A 14,615-nucleotide genomic window follows, 5' to 3' on the forward strand; every position below is an offset into this window, starting at 1 on the left:
AGGAAAAGTTCAAGATGGGTATGATGGGTGGACTAACATTTTTCCTCGGTCTGCAAGTGAATCAACTGGAAACTGGTACTTTTATCAGCCAGACCAAATATACAAAGGAATTTCTTAAGAAATTTGGTATGGAAACATGTTCAGCTTCAAGTACTCTCATGAGTTCATCAATCAAACTAGACAATGATCAAGAGGGAATATCAGTTGAGACGACACTTTGCAGAGGTTTAATAGGTTCATTATTGTACATAACTGAAGGATCGTTTGCCGAGAACCTTGAGGTGCTTCAAACAAAATATTCTCCAAGAGCTACAATAGCTCGTGTTCTAAGAATGTATACACCGATCAATTAGATCGAATTTGGTATAGAATCAAGAGGAAAACACTCGAAATAATTTTTCATTAAGAAACACTGATATATTTGTATATCTCGTGTAACTGAATAACCAAAATACTAGATTAGTTTTGCATTCATTAGTTCAGTTATGGTGAGAACTGAACCGACTGATGCTCTAACTGGTTAAATCAGTTTGAAAACAATAGTTAAATAGTTAAATACACAAGATATGTTTATGGATGTTCGGATACTTCAACTGCTCCTACGTCATTCATTCTACCACCTTGGGTAGGATTCACTAGGAGACTTTGATTTATACAACTACTTGTACAAATCCACCTAGGTTAGGACTTACCCACTGCCTAACTGAACTCCTAGACTAGACTGAAGACAGTACCTTCCAGTCAACAATTCTTTAACGTCTATGTGAGAAAGACTACATACACAAGTTTATTGTGTTTGTGCAAGACTATATTTGAGTGGTGGTGAGTGTGTGTGTGTGTGTGAGAACTAACATCTAAAAACTACACGAAAGGTGTTCTCACACACTAAGGGAAATAGGCTTCTAATCTAATCTGATAACACATTGAAGTGTTCCCTCTGGGCTGAATACTTCTCTCTTAAGCTGATATGATTTTGAAGCGTGCATTTTTCTTTTCTCTCTTGTAGTGTATCTTTCTTCACTGATCTTCATCCTCTATTTATAGGCGTGAAGCTTGATCGTACAGTGAGAATCAATTATTGTATTCATTGCATTTTGAATCTGTTCCTCGAAATCCATTCCGGAAGTTTTGGCTTTAAGCTCTGATGCAACGTATCTTATTGTACTTTGATAGTACGATAGCTTTGTACCTTTGTGCGTAGCTGGAATCCACTAGAATACAAAGCTTGTCTTGATATGCAACTGATTGGTTCTGACTGATGCTCTGAACTGATCTTCAGTTGGGCTGATGAAATCAGTTGAATCGTCAGTTGAACTGATTTCACTCTTTCAGTTGAACTGGTCAGCTAGGCTCTTCATCAGCTAGCTGGGCTTCTGAATATATTCTGATGAACCACCCATCAGCTGGACAATCAGTTGAACTGTTTGTTTACATTTCAGTTCGACTGGTTCAGTTCATGCGATCAGTTGAACGTCTTTAGTTTGTGATTTTGACCGCTCGTAACTGATCTCAACTCCAGTTTTGGCTCAATAACTGATCAGTTCGAAGCCTGATTAGTTCCAGCTATTTGCGTACTAAGTTAAATACATTAGAAACAAAATAACAAGTTCTGTTAATATCAAAATCAAGATTGCGAACATGAAATGTTCCAACAATAACTGCTAGTCGTCTTGATATTGTATTTGTTGTTTGTATTTGTGCTAGATTGCAGATCCTAAGCAATAGCATTTTCAGCTGCTAAACGCATCTTAAAATATTTTAAAGGCACACAAAATGTGGGCTTATGGTATGCTAAGACTCTTATTTAGATTTAGTTGGATATTCAGATGCAGATTATGCAGGATGAAAGCTAGATCGTAAAAGCACCAGTGGATCATGTCAGTTTCTAGGAGACAGACTGATTTCATGGTTCAGCAAGAAGAAAACATCCATAGCAACTTCTACAACTGAAGCAGAATATCTTGCTGCTGGAAACTACTATGCACAACTGATCTGGATTCAGCAACAACTGAATAATGGATTCTGTAACGTACCGTACTCTTTAGTACTTAAAATTTGCGGAAAAATTTAAAAATTTCTTAAATAAAAGGCAAACCTTCAAAATTCGATAAAATAAACTGTACGTCCCAAAAGTAGTTGCAACAAAAGATCTAAAATATAGTTTGACAAAAGTAGTTGTTTAAAATCTCATAAACGATAGCGTGAAATCAAAGTATGTTGGACATTCATAAAAACTTAAAACATGGTGGTCCTCGGATTTAGCCTCCCGTTCAGTCCAAGCCAGCTCACTGGTCCGCACCTCTCGTCTCCTCACATGCATCCTCACCTGCATCGATCAAGTCTAGTGAGTCTAAAGACTCAACACGTATAAACTGGAAGTAACGAGTAATACATAATAAAATCACATGCAACCTCAAAATAGAATGTACATACTGAAACTTGTACTTGCAAATAAACTTGAACATACGTACTTAACATAGACGTGCCATAACTTGAAAACTTCTCATAAACATGCTTGCATACTTGTACATATATAACTTCATCATTTTGCATAGAGGCATGTTTCAAAGCAAGTGACCCATAACATAAATTGCCTGATCAGACTAAACCACAGTACTGGGCTGACAGGAAAAAATCCACTGCCACATACATGAGATCCTCGTTCTTGCTTTAATGGGTGGATTGGTCTCCGTTCATGCTATAACGCTTTCTAATCCTGATCTAAACTCGTTCATTCTTTAACAAGGTGGATTGGTCCCTGGTCATGCTTTACCGCTTTCCAATCCCATACATAAATTGGTCACAAGACATTTAGCATACCTCAAAAACTTGAAATATTTTCTTTGCACGTCGAACATACTTACTTGGGTTTGAGGGATTCGTTGGATTGCGCTTGGCGCCACTGCTGCACATACTAACATGAATTTCAACACTTAACTTGCATAGCTTAGACGTAGGTAAGCGCACTCACCACCGAAGTAAATAAATGGCTTATGAAATTCTAGATCGCTCGGGACTTGACCTCGTTTAATCGTACTAACTATGACATCAAACCCCGACACAAACTCTAAGATGACGTGTGAACATTTCCCAACAATAAAAGACATGAACTCACTATTTGAATTTGAAAAGAAGGGGAAACCAAATATTTGGACAGAAGGAGTGGCGCTCAGGCAGTAAGAAGTTACCACTCGGGCGCCGAGCTAAAAAAAATAAATGCTCGACGGTGAGGGTGGCGCTCGGGCGGTAAAATGTTACCGCTCGGGCGTAGAGTTTTTTGAAGCTCTACTCTCTGACAGTGAGTGGCGCTCGAGCGGTAAGAAATTACCTCTCGGGCGCCGAGTGTACTGAACTCGCAATTCGCCTCTTAATACCCTTAATCAAAAAATACGATTCGTGAACCAATCCATCGAGACTCATCCTAGGACAATATGACACTGACTCGACTCCATAAAACGTCCCAAACGTTCCCAAAGAAAAGACGCACCACACACAACGCAATAAAACCCATAAACTCAATTTTTAACACCAAAATAGTTTTCACGACTACTCGTTCTCCCAAGTGCCTAACGACGCGAAACAAAATGTTAATGACCTTCCAAATATCATTAACCACATACCTAAATGCAGCAGCGATCACCCATCAATCCCCAACAAAGCCTGCAACCATTGAACTTCAAGAACACATCAATATCATAATTTTCAGAAAACGCAGTTTGAGCAGTCCCACGAGAAACATCATAACTCACTCAATTTTTATGCAAATATTTCGCGTTTACTGTCAAATCGAAGGTATCAAAAAGTTCTACGATTTTTGTGTTGAAACTTTTCTCAGAATCGCGACCGAAAAATTGCAGTTTTGAAATTGACAGCAAAAATGTGACTTGAGATCCCAAAAATGGCTTCAAAAGTGATCTAAACATAATTGCTCAAACTTCTACACATCACACATGGATTTTCTCGCATAAAAACATCGCAAAAAATAATATGACTAGATCGACGCAGGAAAAACAGAATATACATGCCTTTAAATCTTTAACGTTACCGAATGACGATACCGAAGCGAGGGAAAGATGCAAGGTTGATGCGGGACGAACGTGGCACGATTTGCTTGCAATAAAATCACCGAAAACTGTTGAAATTCTTTGTAGGGAGGGGCGGCCACTGATTTTTTCAAGAACCCTAGGTTTTCTCTTTTTTTAAAAATCTGAAATAAAATGTGTAGGTGTGTGTTGTGTGTTTTGGTGTGTGTAAAAACGTGTAAGTGTGTGTGAGTGTGTGTAACGTGTGTGAGTGAGTAATTAGGGAAACATTGCTTAATTAAATAATTAATCAAGCAATTTAAAATGTTAAACGAATTAACAAGCTAATAAAAATGGTAAACTAATACCCAATTTACTAAAATCCTCTAATTTAAAATAAAACACATTATTGCTAATTTTTAAAAATCTTAAAATCACCTAATAATTAAATTAGGCTTTAAAATGCTAAAACTTAATAAATTATTTAAAAACCCCAACCTCAACTTAAAATAAGATACCTGAAAGGATCGGTTACAAAGGTGATAAGTGTTTAGAAGGGGGGGTTAATAAACACTTATTGAGTATAATTTCTTTTCGAATAATAGGTTCAGTTTAGTTACAAACTGACACTCGGTATCTCTTCAGTCGATAACAATCAGTTTAACTGAAAGACATTTGCGGAAATAAACTGACTGAAAGATAGAATAACTCAAAGTAACTGAATACGAAAAACATGCGGTATGTTTCTGGATGTTCGGAGAATAGAATAACTCCTACGTCACCCCTTCTATCACAAAGATAGGATTTTCACTAAAAGACTTTGATCAAATACACACATTGTACTGACCCACTTCAGTTTGGACTTAACAGTGCCAAACTGAAACTCTTAGTTAACAAAACTTTTATAATATAACACAACTGAATGAATCTTAGTAAAGATCTCAAAGTGCTAACAAGCTCGTAAGGTAGCCTTGATTGCTACTGATAAATCTGATAAGAGTGAGCTTTGATATCTGAAAGTGAGTTGTGATTTTAGCAGAGTAACAACAAACTTGAATAGAATAGTAGTTCACGTGATTATATTCTCAGATGCCCTCTTTACCTATTTATAGGCTTTCCTCTCAACAGTAATATTAAATATCATTTGAATCTTTATATACGTTGATTGCCACGTCGATATCTTCTGACATTCGTACACTGCAATATCTGAAATGTGGCGTCCCACTACTAGTTGCTATCTGTTGTACTATTTGTCGGTTGTCGTTCTCAACTGATAACATGAATAGCTGAGGGACCGGCTGAAGGATACTTTGCTGGAAAGCTTATAACTGATTTGTTTCAACTGATCAGTCCCCAACTGATCAATCAGTTATAATACTGCTTCAGCTGATGACGTGTATAATTTATGGCTGGTACGCATTAGTCTTCAGCTAGTGGCAATATATCAGTTATCTCGTTGCTTCGTTTCCTTTGATCAGTTATACAAATACGTTTCGAAGCTTAGTTTAGTTTGTCAAATCACTGAAATTTAGTTTCCAAAAATTTTCCCCTTTTTGGTGATTGACAAAACTCAGAATATAATAAACTGAACTTTTGGATAAAGAATCTTTGTAGATGAAATAATTTCTAATGTACAGATTATTACAAAGAAAACAAATAATCTTCAAGTAATAATTGATAAAAGAATGTCTCTTCAGCTGTATCCTATCTTTTTATTTCATTGACCTAGCTGCTTCCCCCTTTTTGTCAAGCACATCGACCTTGAGAGAAAAAATCCTAACATAAGCTGCAATGTCTTTGACAGCAGTCAATACAGTAGTCTGCAGCAAATCGATCTTCTTGGACACAGATAGTTCCATGGATTCAACTCTCTTCCTGATTGAGTCTTGAGTAACAGAAAGAATTTCAGCTATGCCTCTGTTCTTTTTGAGCTCGTCGATAGCAAAGTGATGGAAGTCACAGCTGTTTGAATGGATTTCAGTTTGTCTGAATTAAATTCACTGGAGGAGTTCAACTTAAGAGAATGAGAAAGCTGTATGTTTTGAATCTGTTTTATTTCTTGTATTATTTTGGACATGTTGAGTTGAATGTCCTGAATTTCTTCAAAGACCAAATCCATGTCTGATGATGGAGGAGGTGATACGGATCCAGACGGCCCTGGTTCCTGTTCCTTGGATGATTGATCAAATATCACTAAAGTTCGGTCAGAAACCTTTGTAACCTCCTGTGTCAGCTCTACACATCTTCCATATTTACTTCTTGTTGGACTGGAGGGGAAGAAGATAGAATAGGATCAGTAGATGGTCTGCCCTGCTGATTCAGTTGCGCATCAGCTGTAGTTTCAGTTGGCGGGCCAGTGACTGATGGTTCTGACTGTTGGTCAACTGAATCTTTCTGTGGTTCTTCAACATTCAACTGAGCTTCCTCAGTGACAACATTTTCTTCAGTTGGCTCAACTTCTGATTGAATGAGCACATCAGTTTGAACATCTTCTTCAGCAAAGACAAGGATAAGAGATTTAGTAACTGCTTGATCAGTTGGGATATCAACTGATTCTGTTGAAGGCGCATTTGCTTGAAATTCTTCTACCACTGACTGAATGATTTCATCAATATTTGCGAGTGACAAGTCAGCTTCTGAATATATTTGATGATCAGCAGCAGTATATTGAGGCACATCCTGAACTGGCCCTTTAGTTGTAGCAGCAGCTTATTCAGGGGATTGCTCTTTGGGCTGAGAAGGCGAATTATCTTCTTCGTCTTCCGAAGTGCCTTCATGATTAACCAGTTCCTGATCTATCTCCCAAAATTTTATCTGGGATTGCAGACCCATAAGATCACTTTCCAGCTGCGTGAGCTCATCACGATCATTGTAGGCCGTTGGACTTGTGGAAATATAGTTGGCTTTCATTTTCCAATCAGTTGGACCAATTTCTTGGCTCTGATTTGATCAAAGAAATAGTCCTTTTGCCCTAAAGCTTGAATGATTGTAGTTGATTTGACCATTCTGAGAACAATTGCCTCCAGCTTGATAAATGTGTTCAGCTTTGACTTCTTCTTCAGCTGCTTGGCTAAAGTATGTGTTTTAAACCTCGTCCACGCATAAAAATACTCTCAGTTTGGATGCAGCAAAGGCATTAAGCTGTTCTCATATGAGGTCAATATATGAGTTTGAATGGCATTTGAGGGCCTTGGCTCTTCGATCATCTTGCCCTTTCCTTTCTCATCAGTGAGAATATGTGGAATGTTCAGTCTAGAGTGAGTAGCGTCCACTCTTTCCTGAATAACGATTCCCTTGGGTCGAGCAGGAGCAAGAGTTGAAGGTCATTTGATTTAGATAAAGGGAACTGAAGCTTTTGCTGATTTCTTCTTCTCATCAACAGTAATTGCTTTCAAAGGAACAGCCTGAATAGGCTGCTGAGCATCTGAGGACTTTAATCTTTCAGCAAGGATAGAAGTCAACGAAGCTACTGGCTTTGTCTTCTGAGTTCTTTGCTTCTTGGTGATCAGCAGAAAGGGTGTTTCTTCAGAATCTGATCCACTGACGATCAGTTTCCTCTTGGAAGATTTCAGTTGAGCCAGAGACTTAGCCTTTTTCACTGATTTGGGAGCAACCTGCTGAGTTTCAATCTCCTTCTTGATATTTACAAACTGATCAGGAGAGATGTTAAGTTTGGTCTTCGGTGGCTAAATATTTTTGGCATTGAAAACCTTAAACTTTGATGTTCTTTCTGAGTCATCAGCCACCAACCCTTTGATTTTCAGCAAGTAGCTCAGTTGAACAACAAATCCCTTGGACTGCTTGGTGGACTGGAGCATATTCTTTAAAATATTGAAAATAAGACGCTTCCAGTTGAGTTTTCGTTCTGCCATGATTACAGAGATGGCTTGAAATTTCTCCAACGTAAGGGCAGCAAAGGATCCTACCTTTGCCAAAAGCCCTTTGGCCACGATATCGGCCATCAGCTGAACTTCATGCTTAAGTTCTTTCTTTGGATCGGAAACCTTGATTTTCCGTCCATCAGCGGAGAGGAGGTTTGTATCTCTTCAATGTCAGATGCTTTCACCTCAGAAAGATGTGCCATACCATCAGAAGGCCGCAAGAATAACTCTCCAAATGATTCTTCAAAAATGGTCAACAACCGACCATTGATAGTAGAAATGATGTTTCCATCAGACGTGATCTTTCTAGTGGAGTAAAATTCTTGAAGTTCCTTCGGGTAAATCTCTTGAGACGATTGCCCCAAAAACATCCTTAGTCCTGCTGATTCGAGCTTTAGAAATACATTTTTTAATATCCGCTTTTCCAACTGTTAGGACTGATCCAAAGTTGATCGCCATTGCATTCAACATATGTGCGGGAATTTGATTTGCCATTTGTCGTGAATGATTTCCTGCTAAAACAAAAGCTTGATTTTGCTTTGAGAGTTTTTAGTAAGCGTAAGGAAGAAGAACTGAAATGGAGCGGGTAAAGTACTAATGTACGTGACTGTTCGAATTATTGGACACGTGTCAGTCCATGAAATTTTAAATTCAAAAATATGTGTACGTGTGCTGCAAGTGTGTTAAGAATACGTGGATTAAAGAGGTCCACGTTTCAACATGTCATGTGTTTAAAAGATAGCATTTAATGCTTGATAATCAGTCACCTCTCTTGATTTGGAATATAGCAATGGTTAATTTGTTAACTTACGTGAGAATATTAGTGAAATCATCAGCTAAACGATCAGTTGTAAAACTTTCTCATTTCAGTTGAAGATTTACTAACTGCTGTCTTCTCAGTTTAACTTGTTAAACCAATATTCCCTCTTAATAAATGCATAAAAGAAATTACGAGAACTTTAAGCGATATGAATTAAAGAAAATCTTATGCTTAGAAGGTTAATCGTCTTCCGTAATGACTTGTCCTTTCATCTTCCTTAACCCTAGGCTATAAATAAGAGTAGCTCAGTTAGTCTTAAACATTTCAGCAAAGAATATTCAGCAGCTAAAATGGCATGTGCAAGTAGTTCAAAGGCTCCAGACATGGCTGAAGAGTTCATGAGCACAGCTCAGGAGAAACGAAAAGTTGAGATGGAAGATGAAATCTTTCATCAAATCCTTCGCTACTGGGAAGAGCTGCAGAGACTCCAGTTTCTTTGGGAGAATGAGATGGCTACCACCCCCATTCTGGTGGAAAAACTAGAGAAATACCGGGAGCGCTTGCACGTAGCTCATACGGTGAACATTTTCGAACAAGACAATATCTATCAGCTGATGCTCTACAAGGAGAGGAGAATCCTAGAGCTTATAGCTGAGTCTGACAGCTTCCTCAAGACTTCCACTGGAGATATAAGACAGTGGATGGCTCGTTGCTCATTAATTCATTTCCTTTGATTAGTTATACAAATACATTTCGAAGCTTAGTTTAGTTTGTCAAATCACTGAAATTTAGATTCCTACAATTTCTCTCATTTTGGTGATTGATAAAACTCAGAATATAATAAAATGATCTTTTGAATAAAGAATCTTTGTAGATAAAATAATTTCTAATATACTGATTCGTACAAAGAAAACAAATAATCTTCAAGTAATAACTGATAAAAGAATGTCTCTTCAGCTGTATCCTCTCTTATTCTTTCATTGACCTAGCTGCTTCCCTTTTTTTTCAAGCACATCAACCTTGAGAGAAAGAATCCTAACATCAGCTGCAATGTCTTTGACAGCAGTCAATACAGTAGTCTGTAGCAAATCGATCTTTTTGGATACAGATAGTTCCATGGATTCAACTCTCTTGCTGATTGAGTCTTGAGTAACAGAAAGACTTTCAGCTATGCCTCTGTTCTTTTTGAGCTCGTCGATAGCAAAGGTGATGGAAGTCACATCTGTTTGAATGGATTTCAGTTTGTTTGAATTAAATTCACTGGAGGAGTTCAACTTCAGAGAATGAGAAAGCTGTGTGTTCTGAATCTGCTTTATTTCTTGTATTATTTTGGACATGTTGAGTTGAATGTCCTGAATTTCTTCAAGGACCAAATCCATGTCTGATGATGGAGGAGGTGATATGGGTCCAGACAGCCCTGGTTCCTGTTCCTTGGATGATTGATCAAATATCACCAAAGTTCGGTCAGAAACCTCTGATACCACTTGAAAGGATCGGTTACAAAGGTGAAAAGTGTTTAGAAAGTGGGGGGGGGGGGGGGGGGGGTTGAATGAACACTTACTGAATATAATTTCTTTTCGAATAATAGGTTCAGTTTAGTTATAAACTGACACTCGGTATCTCGTCAGTCGATAACAATCAGTTTAATTGAAAGACAGTTGCGGAAATAAACTGACTGAAATATAGAATAACTCAAAGTAACTGAATACGAAAACACGCGATATGTTTCTGGATGTTCGGAGAATAGAATAACTCCTACGTCACCCCTTCTATCATAGGATTTTCACTAAAAGACTTTGATCAAATACACACGTTGTACTGACCCACTTCAGTTTGGACTTAACACTGCCAAACTGAAACTCTTAGTTAACAAAACTTTTACTATATAACACAACTAAATGAATCTTAATAAAGATCTCAAAGTGCTAACAAGCTTGTAAGGTAGCCTTGATTGCTACTGATAAATCTGATAAGAGTGAGCTTTGATATCTGAATGTGAGTTGTGATTTTAGCAGAGTAACAACAAGCTTGAATAGAATAGTAGTTCGCGTGATTATATTCTCAGCTACCCTCTTTACCTATTTATAGGCTTCCCTCTCAACGGTAATATTAAATATCATTTGAATCTTTATCCGTTGATTGCCACGTCGATATCTTCTGACATTCGTACACTACAATATCTGAAATGCGGCGTCCCACTACTATTTGCAGTCTGTTGTACTATTTGTCGGTTGTCGTTCTCAACTGATGACATGTATAGCTGAGGGACTAGCTGAAGGATACTTTGCTGGAAAGCTTATAACTGATTTGTTTCAACTGATCAGTCCTCAACTGATCAGTCAGTTATAATACTGCTTCAGCTGATGATGTGTATAATTTATGGCTGGTACGCATTAGTCTTCAGCTAGTGGCAATATATCAGTTAGATCTTCAGCTGATCTAACTTTAACGTGAATTACAAAAAAATAAATTAGTTAGATTTTGTATAACTGATCAAAGGAAACGATCCCTCCTCGAATAATCGCCTGAAACATGAAACTCGAATCACATTTTAACGTGAATCACATAAACATAAATAATTTAAAATAATGCATTTAAATAAATCATGCATGGCTAAAACTCATTTTAAATTTAAATAAATGCTTTAATAATTAAGTAATTGCATAGGTTATACGTGTACTGAATTTGGGCACTACAGTTCCTCCCCTACTTATATAAATTTCGTCCTCGAAATTAAATATTACCAAACAGTTCTGGGTAGAGGTTCCTCATATCCGCTTCTGTCTCCCAAGTGGCATCTTCAACTGATTGATTTAGCCACCGGACTTTGACAAGCTTGGTCACCTTGTTCCGAAGTCTCCGCTCCTGTCGGTCTAGGATTTGGACGGGTCTTTCCTCGTATGACATGTAACGCCCCGAAAATTTAAAGTTCCACGCGAACCACATGCATGCAGTTATTAAAATCTTTTGTATTTTAATTAAATGTTTTAATTGTATTAATTAATTATGTGGTGCTATGTTTAAATTATATTTTTCTACATGGTTACATTAAAATGTAATTTTTAAAGGTTATTCGAGTTGCGATCGAGGAACAGAGACCGAGGCTGAAAAAACGTAAAATGTTTTTATGAAAGAATTGTTTTTAATTGTTTAAAACAAGGTTGATGGTTTTTCATATTTTTAAAAATAAGGGGTTTTGAGGTGATTTTATACGCCGGGATGTAAAATTTTATCGGTGTTGGTTTTGAAAAAAAATGCCAGCGTTTTGGCAACCCGACTAATAAATTCACAAATTTATTTAAACAAAAACCTTGTTGATATTTTATTAAAACCTAATTAAGACTAATGGGCTTGATTTAGTGGCTTAATAGGCCTAAAGCCTTGTTAGTAACTTAATTAATATAAAATATAAATTAAACACCCCAAAACCTACTTGAAGGCACACCTCTTTTTCAGAAAACTCTCCCCAAAAACTTTCAACCACACGGCACTCACACCACACGTAGAAAGCAAGAGGAAAACCAAGAATTTTTCAAGGAAAAGCAAGCCAAGGTCTTGCTCTGTTCTTCGCAAATCGTCGACGAATAATCGTGCGTTAAATACGCAAAGGCACGCAATACTTCTTTCTTTTCTCATCTTTCACACCATAGTATTTTATTTAATTGAATTTTGCATGAAAAATAAGTGACTTTTTATTTATTTTCGTTTTTACATGAACATGAATTTTTAAAACTTGGGTATTGTTTCAAAATCATGTTTGTGTGATGGAAAAGGGACTGCCATGAGTTAGGGATTGAACAAGTATGTTTTTACATGAGTTAGAGTCCTGGAAACACAACCCAAGAACTGCATAATATGATAGAATAGAGCTGGAACCGTAGGAATTATACAGAACAAAAACCGTAAGTTTGTTTGTGTGCTTGTTGAGGTTCATGGCTCTTTTCTTTGCATGGGGGCTTGGGGTTGGGCCAGGTCTCGAGAGGAGGGGAGCTCATGCTGGACGTGGTTCAGGGTCAAGAAGGGGCCTAGCATGGCTAGGCCATGGTGCGCAGCTTTGGAGGAGTCCCATGCAGCAGGGACTCCTCGCGCGAGCTGGATTCTGAGTTTCTGATATAAGTGGCTCGGCCAGGGGCTTGGGGGCTGGGTTACGTTAGGTCCTTAGTGTCATAAGAGGGTGCACGATGGTCTGGGCAGGGGCGGCTCGGGTTGCTGCTGGCTCGAGAGGAACGTGAGAAGCAAGGGAGCACCATAAACACAAGTAAGTTGCTGTCATGTAGTCCAATGGTTCGCTTCTGGGTTCAGGGGCTGGGCTAGGTCTGGCATGGTCCAGGGAAGGTTATGGTCGTGTGGCTCGGTGGTGGCTCAGCTGGGAGAGTCCTAGTTGGGTTAGGAGTCCTAGACATACAAGGAAGCACACACACAACACATGCAGGTTTTTGGGCCAAGTTTCAGAAGTGTTTTGGGCAGGCCAAGGCTGGTTTTTCGGGCTGGGCTTGCACAGTAGGGTCCCTAGATGGATTGGGTAAGTTTAGGCTCAAGGTGTCTCGGGCGTGGCTTGCGTAAATTAGGAGATGGTTCGGTGTGTTCAATAAGGTGTCAAAAACAAAAATAATAGGCCTCTTTTAGATAGAAGTAAAGGCACGAGAACGGACCCTCATGAGTGATTCGGGTTTGAAACTCGCGTTTTAAGCTAAAATTGAATCCATGGGTCCACGGGTGTGGCTCATGACTTGGAAGGGTAGAATAAATCATAAAAAGGTTATGTCAAAAATTTGGGATCAAAATAACGAGTTTGGATTTATTCGGGATTTAATCGCCGTACGAAACACTAATTAACGAATTAATTGAAAAGCCTACTTTTAACTCTTTAAAAAATCATGAAAAATTGTATTTAAGATCAAGTAGTTATTAAAAGCCTAAGTTTTTAATTTGTGAATTTTATATTAATGTTTGGTTTAATTCGGGATTAAAACACATTAATACGTCACATTTAAAGAGTAATTTAAAAGCCCCTGATTAAGCTAAATAAAAATATGAGAAAATTCATGTTAGCTTAAATAATTATTTGAGACATGTTTGAGCTAATGTAATTAAGAAAATGTCAAAAACGTGAAATTTTACGTCTAGGGGTAAAACGGTCTTTTCACACCAAAAATAAGTAAACGTCATGGTAGTGCTCTAAATGATATTTTTATGATATTATCGTGATTTTTAAATGTTTATGAAATGTTCATGATTAAATTATGATTTTTAAATGTCTATGAGATTTTTATGAATTAAGGAAGACATTTAAAAGACATGTTGCATGCTTGGTTTCAAAAACAAGAAAATGTAATGTTATGCATGATTTTTTTAAAGTGATGAGAATGTAAACGTTGAAGAAAGTGAAGTAATTGTGACTAATTCGATAATTTTGGAGATGCCGTGAGGGTGACGGTCCCAGTAGGAGCCCGACGATCGTATTCTCATCATTTCGAATATGTGGTAACGATATGAGGTAACGGTAAGAATGGGAATATTGTGAGGGGAAAAGGCCCCAGAGGGAACCCATTTATGGGAAAAGGTCTCAGAAGAAACCCCGACGATCGTATTTCTGTTCGAAAGAGGATAGGCCAAGGCTCAGTTGACTGGTGAGAGTGTCGCTGATGTCCCCGCCGCCCAGTACTGTGGTTTCATGTAGATGGATCCATCGATTTTTGAGGTTTATGTCATGTTGAGGAAAGTCATAATTAACGGTCTGAATTCAACAAAGGAAAAGGAAAAGGAAAATGAAAATGTTTATGATCATGTTAAAGGTTTTATGTCATGTTGAGGAAAAAGGAAAAATGTTAAAGTTTATGTTTGCATGTCATGAAAAAGTTATTTTTACGTAAAATTATTTTCACTGTTGCATGTGTTTTTATACGTATTATTTGTTATAAAGATTATGGTGTGTTGAGTGTTTAGACTCAC

Source organism: Primulina eburnea, chromosome 1, assembly GCF_022965805.1.
Source record: "Primulina eburnea isolate SZY01 chromosome 1, ASM2296580v1, whole genome shotgun sequence".
NCBI lineage: Eukaryota > Viridiplantae > Streptophyta > Magnoliopsida > Lamiales > Gesneriaceae > Primulina > Primulina eburnea.